This window comes from Oxyura jamaicensis, chromosome 1 (assembly GCF_011077185.1).
Source record: "Oxyura jamaicensis isolate SHBP4307 breed ruddy duck chromosome 1, BPBGC_Ojam_1.0, whole genome shotgun sequence".
Lineage (NCBI taxonomy): Eukaryota > Metazoa > Chordata > Aves > Anseriformes > Anatidae > Oxyura > Oxyura jamaicensis.
Window position 1 is genome coordinate 58,487,574 of NC_048893.1, and position 15,914 is coordinate 58,503,487.

Sequence of the window (15,914 nt, forward strand, 5' to 3'; positions counted from 1 at the left end):
GTGTGTCAGTTCAGCAAATTAAACCTACAGAGCTAAGGATTACCAGATTCCCAAGGAGAAAAATCAGAGATGGGGCTGGAAATTGAGATGAATTACTCTTTTCCTGCTTAGCCCTGGACACAGGAATGAATGGAAAGAGACAATATTAGCTCTCGGCCCTCCCTCTTGCCTTAGGGTCCCTCTCCAAGATGGATCCCCCCTGACACCCATTTCCTTGCCCCTTTTGCTTTGTTGTGACATTAAGAGACACAGCTCCTTCTGCAGCTCCCACCCGTCCTATACATTTCAAGCTTCAGAAGTCAGAGATAGCTGCCCTCCCAGCTGGCACACAGCGGTGTGTTGTTCCCATCGCATGACTGCTGTGGATAACCTGGTGGGTACGGGTGAGGAGAGCACCAACAGCTGCATTTTGTCCTGCCAGTGTGAAGAGATGTGTCAGAGCCCACCACCCCGTGCTGCCTCCATGGGTCAGCTCCCCACAGGTAACTCCTCTGCAGGTAGCAGGGCTTGCTGTGGCACAGAAGGTCAAGAAATAAGGCGATCCCCGGCACAGGCAGGGACAGCAGCTCCGCACCCTCCTCAGCAGGCAGCGCTCAGTGGGCAGCACAGTGGATAATGCAAACACAGTGCCACTAACGTGTGCATGCTTCACTGCAGACATAAAGAGTGACAGGTTATCGTGTGAGCAACGTGAAGTGATGTGCAGGGTACAACATACCCTACAGAACACGTACTTTTTTTGCAGACAGAGACGTGTGCAGGTAACTTCACTATTTACGCCACATTCCTCCCTGCTTTCCCTTTTGGTTTTCATTACTCTGCTTTCTGAAACCAGCTCATTATTATGCCTCAGGGGAGTGGGAATATTTTCTTTTCTTTATTTTTCAAAAGCAGTTTTTTTGTTTATGTCATATATATGATCTTCACCATCATTAATTAAGACATCACCTGGTGTTATGCCCACAGGGGCAAATACAAGCTTTGTAAAGTACATCAGTAGCTCATTTGCTTAATAATGGCCTACACATTGAAGCCAAAATGGAGTTGTGTAGCCCTGGTATGTTCCAAAACTGCCATAGTAATGTCATTTATTTTTGCCTGTTGGAGAAAAAAAAAACAGAGATGATCAAAAATCCTAAAAGCTCATATCTGGGAAAGAGCAGCAAGAAATCCAGAGGATTTATATTCTGTCTTACACTCTTCTAGGGGCAGAAAGAGTTCCTCCTGCAGAAAATGCCTTTGACATAGAAGTTTGACTGATCTGCTGGGTAGACAGTAAGGAATAGCATTTTATAAGGTTTTTATGGGGTATTAAAAATCCAAAGTGGCCAAGTTTTCTAATGGAAAACGTAAAATATTTAAGGGTTTGATCAGAGGCACCATCTGCACGGGAGCGACCCCAGACCAATTGACAGCGTGTGAGTGTGTGCGTGTGTTTCAGAGAGACATTCTTTGTTTCAGTTCCATTATAATTCTTTTAAATATTTATTACTGGAATGTAAATTGTGCTGAAAACGGAGGTCTTTGCTTTGGAAAAAACAGACAATCACCTACCATGGGTGTCGTGGCTCAGTGGAATATCCAAGTCCTCTTCGGAGAAACAAAAGGATTCGGCTGTATAAACAAGTCACTGTGTTGAATTATAAAAGTGAAAAAAATAAAAAAATAAAAAAGGAAAAAAAGAAAAAGAGCAAAAACCTGCTGACTGCTGGTTGAACTACTCCTTGGCCAAGTGTGAACTGAAGCTCTGCAGGTCTAGCAAGAAGCAGGAGCGATATTAAAATGAATTGGTTACAAATAGTGGAAATAGTCCAGCAAGCACATTTAGAGTATGCAGCCCTAAGTATGGTTTTGTTTTCAGATTGCTTTGTCTTTATTTTGAATGTAAAACATTAATAAGCTTCTTAAGGAGATTGGAGGTGGGAGAAAACACTGGCTGATCACCTTAAAGCCCGAGAAAATAAAAAAAGTTCTCAAGTTGCTGGATGAAATAACAAACCAGAATCGGTTTATACTTTTTACATTGCTATGAAAGCTTTGCTTCTTGATCATTTCCAGACACCAGAAGGTTATTAAAAATCCACAAAGGAAAAAGAAATTCTACATTTATATGAGCTCTAAAACTTATTTTGGGACCTCAGCTTGTTACCAGCGTAATGCAAAGGGAAAGCCTGCGGCATGAAAAGAATTGCTTGCCAAAAAGAGGTACCAAGGACTAACACTACCGACTCATTGGGAGGGATTAACCACGTAATGTGGGGGAGCACACTCTGTTTGGAGGGTCAGAACTGAAGTAGGCTGGTGTGGATAGCAGGTATTTGTACCACTTTAAACCCCACTGTCATTTCAAAGATATAAATAGGCTTGGAAAAATCAGATTATTGGGAGGATTAAATTGGGATCAGTGTCAGTAATAATCTATTCCTTTGCGGTGACACTGATTTAAAAAGGGAAAGTTTGGGGGAGGGGACTCACATAGTACGATATTGCCTACGGGCTGTGTGGGAACGGGGAATAGAAAGGAGGGGAAGGAAGGCCAAGCAGCGCGCCTGCCTCTGTCTATTATTATTTTTTAATCACATTGCCCAAATCTTGTCCCAGCATCTCCTAACCAGGCTGGAAAAAAGCAGCTGATGCCTGTCCGAGGTGTCTCTAGGGGCTGTGGCACACCCCAGGCTGAGGACCGTAAGGTGATGCACAGGCGTCACCTCGTCCCTCCATCCCTGCCCCAGCTCTGCATTTCCCCAGCCAGTCCCTGCTCAGCAGGCCTGCTGCCAGCACCAGTGCAGGTCTTGTTGCCACCTTTGTCTAAGAAAGAAGCAGCTGATCCAGGCCCTTTATCGTCACCCCAAATGCATTTTTACAAGTGAGATCACATTTACTCCACTCTTTTGGATCCAGAATGATTTTGATAATGGCAGCTTTAATTTAGTGATAAATTGCCTGCTGGATTTCCTTTCATCCGGAAACATGAGAGAGCAGACTACAAAAGGTACCTTGTGATGTTGAGCGAAGAAAGCATGTTTAGATTTGTTTCCTCTCTAGCCTTTTGGGAGAAAGTTGAGGGCTGGATGTTCAGCTCAGGAGCTGTGTAAGGTAGATGATGCTTCCCTGGCAAGCCAGTCCTGCTTCCTCCATGCCCCATGTCCACCAGCACCGCTGTTTGAAGGGGCAGAAGGTCCCTCTGGAAAGGGACCAGGAACTTCTCACGTGTTTGAGTCTGGGGAGGTGCCATTGGTGTCTGTTGGCTTTTGGGATGTGCCATGAGGCCTACCCTTTTTCCACTTTTTCCTTAATAAGAACAAAAGGTGGATGAGGAAGATGGGTATCTTATTGCACAGTGGTGCTTCCCCTTCTGCTGGCCGGCCAAGCAGGCTAGGAGACCAGGGGTGGTGCAGCTTGGGGCTTCAAGCACATTTCAGTAAATACACCTGGCTATAGCAAAATAGTGCTGAGAGGAAGGAATGCAATAGTTGCTGGAATAAATAATACTTTGGACAACTACCACATCTATGCTGCCCACTGACTGGAGCAACAATAACAGGGTAAACAATTCCCAGCACTGGCCTCGGGTACTTCCCCTAAAGTTTACTTTCAGTCTGTGCTAAACAAATTACTATTTTTTTTTTCTGTTGAAAGAACAAATGTTGATATTTGGATTTGTGCCTTTATAGCTCTATCTCTTCAATGGCTTCCTCATCAAAGCTCTTTGCATTTCTCATCTAATTTTTTTTCTCTTAAATATGTATTTACATTCTTTCCCTGTTTCTTTAGATGCAAAACGCAGACCTCTGCACCTACAAAAAAGCTCCAGAGCTCTTCTTTTCCTTCTGCCTTTCAGTCCTGCTTCTGCTTTCCATTTTTACTTCTGCTCAGTTAATTAGTCACTCGTAATTATTTCCCTCTTTATTTATGCGGGCGTGTATTTTCTCCTGGACGCTGCAGCCTGCTCCTTCAGAGCCGGCGTAACCTGACTCCAGCCCTCCCCTCTCTCTGCAAACCTGCTGGGGTCACGCAGCCCGGCTCCAGCTGCCCTCAGCACTCAGCGCCTAGGCTGGATGGGTGCTGGGTGCTGGCTGCTGGGTGCTGGGTGCTGGGTGCTGGGTGCTGGGTGCTGGGTGCGCTCCCACAGCCACCACCAGCCCAGGGAGCCAGGCACGGGCTGATAGCATCTACGAGACCTTCAGCTCCTGCAGCATGAGCAAAATGATGGATGCTCTTCCAAACGGGGCATCGCCAGGTGGGTTTGAGAAGACAAAGCCAAGCACAGCAGGATGGGCACGAGCACCTCGTGAGAGTGATGAAGATGAAGGCAGCTTGGCATTGCTGCTCTGCTGGTGTGGTGGCATGCCCCATCCTTTCGCCTCCCTCCCCTGCTCCTCTTATGCCAGGGAAACCAAGCCTGCCGCATTGGCGGTGCCTGCTTCAGAGGGCTGCCGGGCAGCACGTCGCTGCTGGGAGGGTCACGGGCTGGAGCGAGCGGTGATACATCAAGGAAAAGTCTTTGTGTAATTACTGATACTCACAGCTCTGCATTCCCAAAATTTTAGGGTAAGGAAATAGCTTTAAGGAGATTAATCTTGTTTCCTGGCATCTTCTTTATTTTTGCATTTTCAGCGTGTTTTGGGGATGCTGTCCCACAGGCAGCACTTACTGAAGGTGTAATTCCTTTCTTCTGCATTTTGAAGGATTTTCCAACTTCATCCTTGGACAGCAATTAGAACCAACAGAGCTGTTCAACAAGCAGGAAAAAATCTTCACAGAAACTTCTTTTCTATATCCTTTTTATTTTTTTTTAAACTTCACAGGTTTTCAAAATGTGTTTTGAACACTTCTTTCTGAGGTTGTAAGTAAATTTCCTTCTACTTTCCTATAGCTCGGTAATAATAGAAACAACATATGCCCCCTTCTATATACACATTTAAAAAGTTGATGTCTGTTCCACTTAGGAACTAGCTGCGACTGTGATCTACATTTTTTCATCTCATCTCAACTTTCTTGTGGGATCATTTTAATTTCTCTGTAGTGGTAGAAAGGGAGTCCCAAGTATGTGTTTTTCTCAGAATCAGGCTGAGACCATCTCTGGCCACAGCTGTTGGTCAAGTTTTCTTTGAGCAATTTGATCAAGTTGGGCAAAGGCTGTAGTTTGTCTAAGCAGCAAACTGTCTCTTTAGTACTAATAGCCAGAAGAAAATCTTGCTGTTAATGCCAGCCAGGCTCCCACAGCTCTCTGATTGCTTCTAGGCAGCTCCTGGTCCTGGGAGTTCAAAGCTTTCATCGCTCTGAGACCAGGACACCTTCTGTGACACTGCAAAGGCTTGGAAGCAGCACCTGGTTTGATTTCAGCTGTCCCATTTGCTGCAGCTTGCTGGGTTTCAAAAATCATCTCATGCACAAGTATTTGCTCTGTGCAGACTGCAAGCAAAACAGACCCAGGTGACACCGGAGGATGCTGAGGGCTCTGCTCCTGTGTGTACCATCTCGGTGCCCGGGGTGCCAACCAGTGGGAGTGTGTGCTCCGCAGTGCTCCCCTCCTGCCTCCCCTCTAAAGTTGTCCCCAGGGAAGTCCCCACACCGTGATCCTCCCTGCAGCATCACTGCTGCACTTCCCGGCCAAAATGAGAGAAAAACCTATAATAACTTGAGATTAAATACAAAAGCCAGCTCTCTTTTTTTTATGATGGGTGAAGCTTTTAGGGGCCAGAAGCCCAGAGCTGAGGGTACCAGGGCCCCTCTGGGTGACAACACAAGCTGCGATTGTTTTCGGAGCAGAGCACAAAATTCACCTTTCCTCGGATGCCCCACAAATATGAAAAGGAGTGAGAGGCAGAGGACAAAGAAAAGTATTCAAGTGAAGGGGGCCAAGCACTAGGATGGGAAGAGCAGAGTCCACGTTCAGTAACATTCATGCTTATCTTAATATTGTACCTGGCGCCTAGGTACTGTAGCAATTGGAACCTCATAAATACCAGTGACAGATAGTAATTAGCACCCCATAAATACCATCAACAGATAATCTTGCCGCTAGGAAGCAATAACAAGCTTTTCATACCCAACTGGCCAAGCCAGCTTGAAGGTGAAAATAAGTAGATGGAAAAAACACCATTTGGAAACTAAAGTCTTCCTCTAGAGTCAAACTTTTTTCATGGAAATAAGGCCTAAAACAGCAGTCTTATACTAGCCTTAGGCTCCAAAGTGCCCTAAGTCAATTTATATCTGGCTGATAAAAGGGTACTTGATTGATTCATTACAGTCAAAGGCTCAGCTCCTAGGAATGCACGGTGCTTAATTTTTTTCTGGGATCCATTTGATCTCTGCTGACGGTTGAGGAGAAGGCTCCAAATTATGAAGTATTTTTGGAATTATATTGAAACAATTTCACAGAGAAGTCACCTTCAAGTCTCCAAGAATTTCATTGACTCTCTCTGAAGACGCAGAGAAGATGGAAAGCTTCTAGTGTGATGTTTATATCTGAGAGCAAAGGAATAGAGCAGATCCTAAAAAAAAGTGGTGATCCAATCACATTTGGATCAACATTAAGATCTGGATGTAGGACCTCACGTTTTCTATGTGTGTTTTAAACTAAACACACAGGTTTTAGTTTAGGGAATGTAAGTAGCAGTAACAGAATGACAGATCTCAGTAGATCAGATAGAGGAGGAAGACCAAACACAAACATAAAACTGAGCAGATGACATATGGGAGATACTCATTTTTCCATTCAGTGTGTTAAATTCCACTAGCTTCCACAGCAGTTTTTATTCCATGTTAACAAACTGCATAGGAGGTACCGTATCTGCCCCTTGCTTTTCTCTGTCAACAGAGACCCCTCTTCATCTCCCGTGTGTACTTTAGAGTTCATAGGGTCTTTCACCTTGTCCTTTCTGCCAGCTTTTTGCCATGTCTGCTACCCTGCTGTAGACCAGTGGCTGTGAGTTTGTAGGAATTTGGGGTCTTCTCACCTCAAGCATTGCTCAGCAAGACTGGAGTCTGCAGTACTGAGCAAGCAGGCCGGCAAAGCAAGACATGCAGTGAGGGAAGCTCCTTCAGTGCAAAGAACATTCAGGTGCATTCATTGACTACATTTACCTGGGCATTACAAAATAATAAACAATACATTTAGCAGAACCAGAGATTTCAGGTATTCTTTTTAGTATGCAATCGTGAAGGGCAGAGCCACACGTTGAGGTCGTGTCTGTGTTCAAGCATTTATTTGTTGAAACCTCCACTGACTTAATTAGAGTAAAATGCATCAAGTGTTGTTGTTACAATCTGCTTTGCAGTGACACAAATATATAAAATTCTTGTTCACATGACAGGAGCGTACAGGTTTTGCAGCTGAGCCTCTGACAAGGAAAGCCAGGTTTGAGGGGGAAGAGGGAAGGGAAGGAAAGGAAAGGCCATCAGCATTGCTCAGCTGATGCTGCTAAAAACACACGGCAACAGCCGCTAAGCCTTTCGCTGCCTCCGTCCTTCCCAGTAGTCTCATGACTGTAAATAATGCTGCAGTTATTTGAAAACTCAGGTTTCCCAGGGCTGGCAGCACTGGGGGAGCAGGCGGTGCGAGCCGTGCTCAGGCCTGCTGCTCCCAAAGGCCAACCCGAGGCACCTTTTGGTCCCTAGGACTGCCTCCGATGGCTTCCAGCCTTAACTTCTTCCTTCGAGTGAGAGCATATCGTGGCAGCTTCTCTAATCACGATGTCTAAATATAATACAAGGGAACACAATTTAAGAGAGCTCAGATACACTTTTTTTAAGCAACTGTCAGGAAACTGCCTCTGTGGCTTGCTGGTTTAGAGTAAGATTAAATGAATCAGTCTCAGCATTTGAATGCGTGGGAAGTCAGAGACAGCAAAGTGACAACTAAGGACATTTTACTTATAATAGGGCCCTCCTCCTATAACTATTTGTGCCCAAGTCCTGTGCACTAAGTTCAAAAGTACCTGCCCTTTATGTAAAATTACTCACAAATGCTACGTGTAGGCCAGGTGGATGTCTGTGCTGGTTTGGCTGATTATAAAGTTCATGTAATTATTATTGAACCGTCTAGTGATGTTTGAAAAAAAAAAAATAGAGCTTATTATGCAGCCGCTTCAAAAGACTCTGCCTCTCCGGTCCTTCAGCAGGAAACTTTCACAGCAAGGAGCAGGCCCAGCTGGGCATCATCGCAGGGAGCAGGCCCTGGGTACGGCATGGGGATGGGGGCACCCCTCCAGCAGTAGCTGTAGGAGCATGGCAGACCCCAAGGTGGGCTTGCGAGGGCTGAGGGGAGAGTCAGGAGCAGCACAGGTGGAGCACTTCACTAGCGGGGACCTTCAGTGCTGAAGCTGCGCATCCCCGCTCCTTGAGCTGCAACACCTCTGACTTTTACGCAGAAGTTCAGAGGTTTCCAAAACAAGGGTCCCCAAATGCAGGCGAGAGCACTGTAGCTACAGCTGCAATCACAAGCTTGGGAGAAATTCAGTAGTTCATAGTAGAGGTTGATTAGTGAGCCCAACAGGGGTGAAATTGTGAAGATAAATGGGTTCATCAAAGGAAAAGCTTGGTTATCTCAGCCCCACAATCCCTGGATGGGGCCCCAAAGTTTTGGAGCATCCTTCTGGGTGAGGCTGGGCCATATCCACAGATCTCAGGCAAAGTGGTCGGAGGAGGCCAACGAGGTGGCACAATCCCTTGGAAGAAGCAGCAGGACTGCTGCGTGCCCAGCCTCCGAGCAGATCTGTCCAGGAGGCTTAGCCAGCCCCAGTCTGGGAGATTTCCTTCCTCACCATGTGCCAGCCTTGGCCTTTAGTCTGTAGCATCAGCCTGAGCCCCTAACTGGGAAATATTATTAAAATGGCATTAAATATTAAGAGAGACAACACAGCATCTCTCACAGTGAGGGAGCTCCTGACACAGCAATGCTTTTCCTCATAAACTGCCTTGACAAACAGCTTACTTATATTCTTATTTCAATTAGATGAACCGCGATGCAGTGGTGAGGATGAGTGCGGCTGGGTGTTATTATGAGAAGTAGTAAATATTTATTCAGTTCTCTCAGCATGGAAGTGGGTGGGCAGCAGGGTCTCAAGACAAGACCTCCTCAGCACAAATTTTAAAGCCATAGTCACAGACTGCAGCTAACCAAGCTGAGCAAAACCCAGGATAATTGTGCAGACCCATCCCTCAGAGCTTCACTATTAACATTGGTAAAACATTAACAGTGATGGGCTCCATGGCCAGGTTTGGCTTTTACAGAAACACAAGTGGGAAATGCAAATGACTGCCATGAAAAATACAAATAAGGGTAAATATCACAAAGGTTTCCCATCCCTGGCCAAGGGCTTCAGCCAGGCTCTGGGCTGTGTCAGTGTGGGCACTGCATGCAGACCCTTGGCCCACCCAAATGCACAAAGTCCCCAGGCAGATCAGTGATCAAGTCTACGCTCAGATCTCTGGGTTCCCAGCTGAGCAGGGGCGCAGTGCAAAGGCAGGGAAAGCACTGCTGTAGAGATCTGAGAAATGAACCTAAGTGAAGAAGATCTCCATCTGTTTCTCAAAAACTTTCCCTGTAATTTCAAGTATTTTCCATTGTCAGCTTGGAACTCATGGAATTAAACATGCAGGCTTGCCTTTGAAACACTACTAGTCTTATGGTCATTTAAAATATTTAACTTAGAAAAAGCAGTTGTTTTCCAGAAAATCCCCAGAGGCTCTCTGCAGCTCATGGGTCAGAAGCCATGGGGTTCCTGTCAGCATATATGTCCTCGTCCCTGAAGTATGAAAGATCAGCTTCAACGTACTTTGCAGGACAGAGCATCCCTCACACCAGTCATTTACAGCACTTTATGTAATGCTGTCATCACAGCCTGTCCTGTATGAGATTCCTTTCTGTGTGTTGCCCTTTTGATCTGAAATAGTTTCTTCCTCTCCCTTCCACTGGTGTTCAGGAATGGACTTAAAATGGGTGCTAAATCTGAAATTTCAAATGCAGAAGCACGGGATTTAGAGTGCAAGAGGATTCCTCATGCGCACAAACCCTTACAAAGATTACTTGGAGTCTGGCCAGTCCACATTGCCCTTCCAAAGAGATGTGTTTAGGGACATGCATACCTGCCCATGGGCACAGCCCTCACAATCGCTGGTACCAGCAGAGCTGTGCTGGCTGGCTTTCCACCAGAAAGGCTGAGTTTGTGCTGGCAGGGTCTGTTCCAGCCATGAGAGCAGCAGATTGCGTAGGAGAGAGTGTGTGAGGTAGAGTTTATGGGACACATCGGTGGTTTCATGGAAAAAAAAAAAAAAAAAAAAAAAAAAAAATAATAATAATAATAAAAAAAAGCCAATGAATTACTTTGGGAAATCAGAGCAAAATTTAGAAGAGCATCACTTGGAAAAAAAAAATACTTCAAAAATGGGGAAATATTAGGGAAAAAAATAGCAGAAGTAACTTTGCTACACACTGGGCTGTTTAGATAAAAATGTAAGGACTACATTAATCTTTGTTGTTTAGGATGGGGATTTTTTTTCTTGCTCTAAGTCCGTCTCTTAACACAGCCTCCACCGTGGAATAATTAACCAAGCCTGAATCACAAATGCAGTGCTCTCAGGAGCTAGGTACTGATGTGCCCTTTCCCACTGCAGCTGAGGTAGGAGGATTTCTAGCAAGCTCCGGGAGACAGCAGTCTCTCAGGAATTTCAGAGCACAGAAAATGCACACGACGAGGTGCTGTTGGCTATTTTCACCAGGAGAATTTTCTTCAGTGAATTCTTCCTCCTTCCTGCCAAGGACAAACCTCTGACACCAGCCCACATTATTGTTTGAAGACAGATTGAAATCTCGTGATTCTGACATCGTTTTATTTTTAATTTCCACACTGCAAATGTCAGGGGAAAAAATACCCTAAAAATTATACTTCAGAAAAGACTATAATTACTTCCAATTAAATCATGGCCCTGGTTGTTTGAAAGACTTGACCACAGCTAGAATTTCATTATCTGATAAGCACTTTTTTTTCTTTTAATATATTTCAAAGTTTCTTTTTTTTTTTTAAATAATAATAAGAAAAGGATCCAAGACCCTGACAACAATACCTGAGCCATCTGCAAAAGCTAGATGATGGGAAATTGCGTTTAACCCCTCAAACACAGAGGCCACATCATTTTTGGGGCATTTATTTCAGCGATTCTCCTGGGGGGAAAGCAAGTTCAGGAGGGTGACCAGACATGGTTGCAGGCATGGAGGAGGTGACCCAGATCTCCGCCTTCCCTGGGGCACTGGGCAGACCACGTGCTGGCACTGCACCTTGCTGCCATCCGTGGTACCAAAAGCACTCTACCAACATCTGCCCTGTTCCTTGGTCCCACGATCCTGTCTGTATCGAGGTACATACATTGAAGCCACCAAAGTTACACCAGCATCATCGGGTTTCGTACTGGGGATGCAGTCTCGTTCCTCCCTGTTGCTGGAGCTGTCTGCCTGCACCATAAATCCAGCTGCTGCCCCCCACACGAGGCATTTGCATCACGCCAGCCACAGTGAGGATGCCACTGACGTTCAGAGTAAAAATATCCGTGTTGTTGTACAGTCACACTCTCTGGTACATGCGGTAATTTTGCTGTAGGTTTCTGTGGTATTATTTTGAACGCCAGCTATGACGGGGACATCGGTCCCCAACCCCACTTCAGTACCCCAACTAGCAGCAAGCACAAGTGGGTTGCCAGCAGTGACCCCAGATCCCACTCACGAGGGTCAGGATTTTCACCAGGTGATGCCTCCACCAAGCATTACCTAAGGACGAGCAGAGACACAAGGCTGGGAACGGACGTACCACAACAGGCTGCCTGAGTGCCCACAACTTGCATACAGAGCAGACATTCTTGCCGTCCATGGAAAAAATCCTCCCCCAAATACTCCACGTCACAACGGCTGGTCTCTGAGCTGATTGTACTAGGAGGAACGAAATTAAAAATTGCCATTGACTCACCATTCAAAATATGTGAGTGTACCCAGCAAATAATGTAGATTCCCTCAGCACTTACCTAATAATTTTGCTTTTAATTAAACTGTCCATTCCTGTGCTGATTTACATTTAAAAAGAAAACATCTGTGTGTATTTCACTGGGAAACCTTCCCCTGGTGTTTACAAGAATATTTTGCTTTGCTTAATGTGAAAGATTTGGGGCCTGATTCTCGTTAACAAAATGATGCCTTCCAGGTTCTTCATGAAGGCAAACAGGTATTAAGGGTTCTTACTGATGGGGACTTGCAAACCCTGCGTGCTTAGAGCCTTTTTCTTGTGCTTTATGTATTTATTTATTTTTTGTTAGTGTACATTAGTCTTTTATTAGTACATTTTCAATGCTGAATCTTTCCAAAGAAGAAAATACAGTGGACAGATTTGACTATGGCAATGAGCTGAGAAAGCTGGGAGCCATAGACCCTCTCAGCCTTCCACGCCAGCCGAGCACCATGCATCTTTCTGGAGAAGTGAGGGACACCAAGATTTGCCCGTGTAGGGTAGAAATGTGAGTAAGTTCCCCTGGGCCACAGCCTGGCGCTGCCCAAAGGCCACCCCTCCTGTCCCAGGCTCACTGTCGGCCACCGCTGCCCCATGCTCACGGAGGATGTAGCTGGTGGTGCCGCTGCCCTGGTGGTGCATGGCAATCCCTGAGGGGGCTGAGCCACTTACGAGCAGGCTGCGTGCTTGCCTGCTGACCACGAGTGTGTTTATGGCAGGCAAATGGAGAAGTGAAAAATTGTGTGATGACACATTGAAATGTGCTTCTCCAGCACTGGCTCACAATCCTCTCCTGGGGGAAGGGGCCAAAGAGAAGAAATGCTCTGTTGGGGTGGGAAAACCTCTGTGGATTCACAATTTTAGCACCATGCCATGTTGGTCGCATGCATTCACAGAGCAGACAATGTCTCCCATGCCAGTAAGACAGCCTCTGCACGGTCTGACCCAGGTGGGGTACAGATGACCAATGTGAACGTCCTTGTGTGGCTGCTCAGCCTGGGGGAGAACAGAAAGCAGGTGGTAGTGCTGGGCCGCCTCCTGAGTGTATCACTACCTGTGCACAGCAATGGCAAAGGGCAGCAAGGGATTGTACCCACATCTCCAAACCACAAGCCCCAAGTCTCCCCCAGAAGGAGGCTCCTGTGGGAGGCCCCTGGGCGAGCTGAGGAGGAAGGCTGTGCCCAGGAGGGTGAAGGCGTGCTCCTTCTGCATGCCCACATGCTGCGAGCTTCCTCCCTGCACCGGTCTTCAGCAGCTGGTCTGGGCCAAGGTCAGGACCTGTTGGGGCTGGTTTCATTTACCCACATGTTCCACGACCTCACTTGGCATTTAAACATACGTAGAGAATGGCCCTAGTCGATGAAAATATCTCAGTTGGCTTCCTTATCATTACCAGCAGGTAAGCATCGATAATTTCTGTGGCATAACTGAACTGGAAGGCAATCGGGAATTGCTGTCCTGGGCCCATCAATTTCAGCACCTTGCCCTAAAAGAGGCAGAATAACCTGTGCTATGGAGCCAGGCAGCTTTAGCAGCTGTGGAGGTAGGTCACGCACAGGTTTGACTGTTCCAGCATCCCCCTCCATGCTCCACCAGCCAGACACAGTTGCCATTTCCATGCCCAGGCAACACAAAGAGAGCCCCGAGAACCCCTCTGCCGACCCCTTCCTCTTCCGTTCTGCTGGGGAGTGGACTTGTTTTATGTTTTAAGCTCTGGTGTCACGCTAGCTTTGATGGAAGTGCAATTTAATGCAGGCCCAATGGCTACAGGATAGCTCAGGGTAAAACAGAGAGGGCAGCGAGAAGAAACCATCAGCGCACCTTCATGCAGTGGAGACCACTGCCCCCATGTTACAGCTGAGGTTGTTGTGGCAAAGGTTGTTGTGGCAAACCTGAAGCCATGCTACAGCAAAATGCAATGACAAAGAAGGAAGCCAGGCACTTGATTCTCCTGCTCCTCCACTGTGTTTTTGTCCTCTGCTGTTCTCTGATACTTTTCTGCCTCTCCTTCATGGCTCTGAAACGGAGCGCCACAGATGCTGCTCTGATCAAGGGCAAGGAGACAGGCCGGGATCACAAGCATCAGTGGCCTCGAAAAATAGAAAATATCCTCAATCACGGGAGAAGAGAGAGGCACAGAATTACAATGACCAGAAACATGTTTTGGGAACATGTGAGGTTATTGGCTTTGTGACAAGAGCCGAACTCTGAGGGTCTGCACAGCTCGAGAAAAGAGGGGCAAGAAGCAAGCTCAAGGGCTGCACCGCTGCCATTGGCACCGCTCGCCCTCCAGCTTTGGCCTGGACTTCCCGCTGGTCCAGCTGGAGACATCTCCATTTCTTCCCCAGGTTTTGTGGTGTCTGCTCTGGGGATCACTCTCAAAAGGAAGCACAGATGAGACCGCAACAGGTTTTGCTCCCTCTGCTGTACACAGTCCTCCAGTGCTGGCCCAGCCGCCTGCGCCCTCCAACACCTCCACCTGCCCTGTTGGCTACTCCCCAACCCCAATGCGGTCAGCACGCATCCTCACCTTCGTGCCGTAAACATAATGCAAACAGCAGACAGCCCCCATGGTGGTTCAGGGATTTTAAGAGGGGTAAAAGTCATGCAAAATGCAGAGGATAGCTCGCACACAGTGGGGCCCACGGGAGCTGGGGGTCAAGACCGCAGTGCGGGCACAGCCATCCGGCTCTGCAGGGTGATCAGCGCGGTTTGCTCCCCGGCCCGCATCTGTCTGCTGCTATAGGCATGCTCTGAGCGCCACGAGGCTGTCAGGACAGCTTGAACCTCACTGAAATCCCTCAATAAGTTATTGCGTGCCTCCTCCTCTTCCTCAAGACATCCAAAGGAGGCACCCGGGTGTCCAGCCCCGCCATGACCCAGTGCTGCGGTGGGAGAGGCTTGGGCTAGCACCACCAGCAGCAAGCGGCAGCGTTTTTAGGACCAGCCGTAGCAGCAGGCGTGAAGCGAGTTCGTCATCCCCGGTCTGGTCCCAGACTGCTCACCAGTTAGGAGCTCCAGGCGGGCAGATCCAGACGCAGCTAACGCAGGATCACAGCCTGAGGTTTTGTTTCCACCTTTGCCAGAGGCTTTGCCGCCGTGTGTCTTGCATGGGTCTTGTCTTTCTTGTGTCATAGTACCTGGTGCCTTACCTTCCTTTGTAAAGCCATTTTCGGGAAAAAAAAAAAAAAAAAAAGGGTTCTGGATAACGTGGCTTTGCCTATAGCCTTACCGTATGAATCGACAAAAACGATGCCGGTCGGGTTGGTGCTCTTACAGCAAGAGCTGAATGAGGGAGATGGATCCTTCAAAATAAAAACGGGGGGGGAGGGGTAGCAGTGGCTGTCAATCTCAATAAGTAAACACTTCTTTGATGTGGTTCTTAAAAAAAAAAAACAAAAAAAAAAAAACATAACCCAAATCCTAAAAGCAACATCGTATGTTTATTTTAAATGCATCCGCTAAATATTTACACTGAAAGCAAGCTAAACGAAAAAAGAAAAAAAAAAAAAAAAAAAAAAGGAAAAACTGGAACTTTTGTCAGTGAACCAGATTGTGAAATGCCTTGAGGGAATAGAAGATTTATTTGGGGAGAGGGGGAGAGGTAGGAATTTTCCATGCTATTGTAAAACATGAGCTCAAATTATATGATCCCCACAGCCAGTGAATTGCAAAGCTTCAATCAGCTGCCTTTTCTATTTTTTTTTTCTGCCTTCCTCTCTTTTCTATAAAGAGGAGGGGGGGAAAAGACAGAAGTGTTTCACCAACTTCTGTTGACTGTTCCTTTTTTCTCCTGATTGAAATGTGTTGTTAAACAAGATCCCACATAATCTCAGCAGAGGGTTTCTCTCGCTCGCTCCCTCTCCTTCTGGGAAGCCGCGATCAGTGCCATCGGCGCTTGATTATTTGCAAACTCCC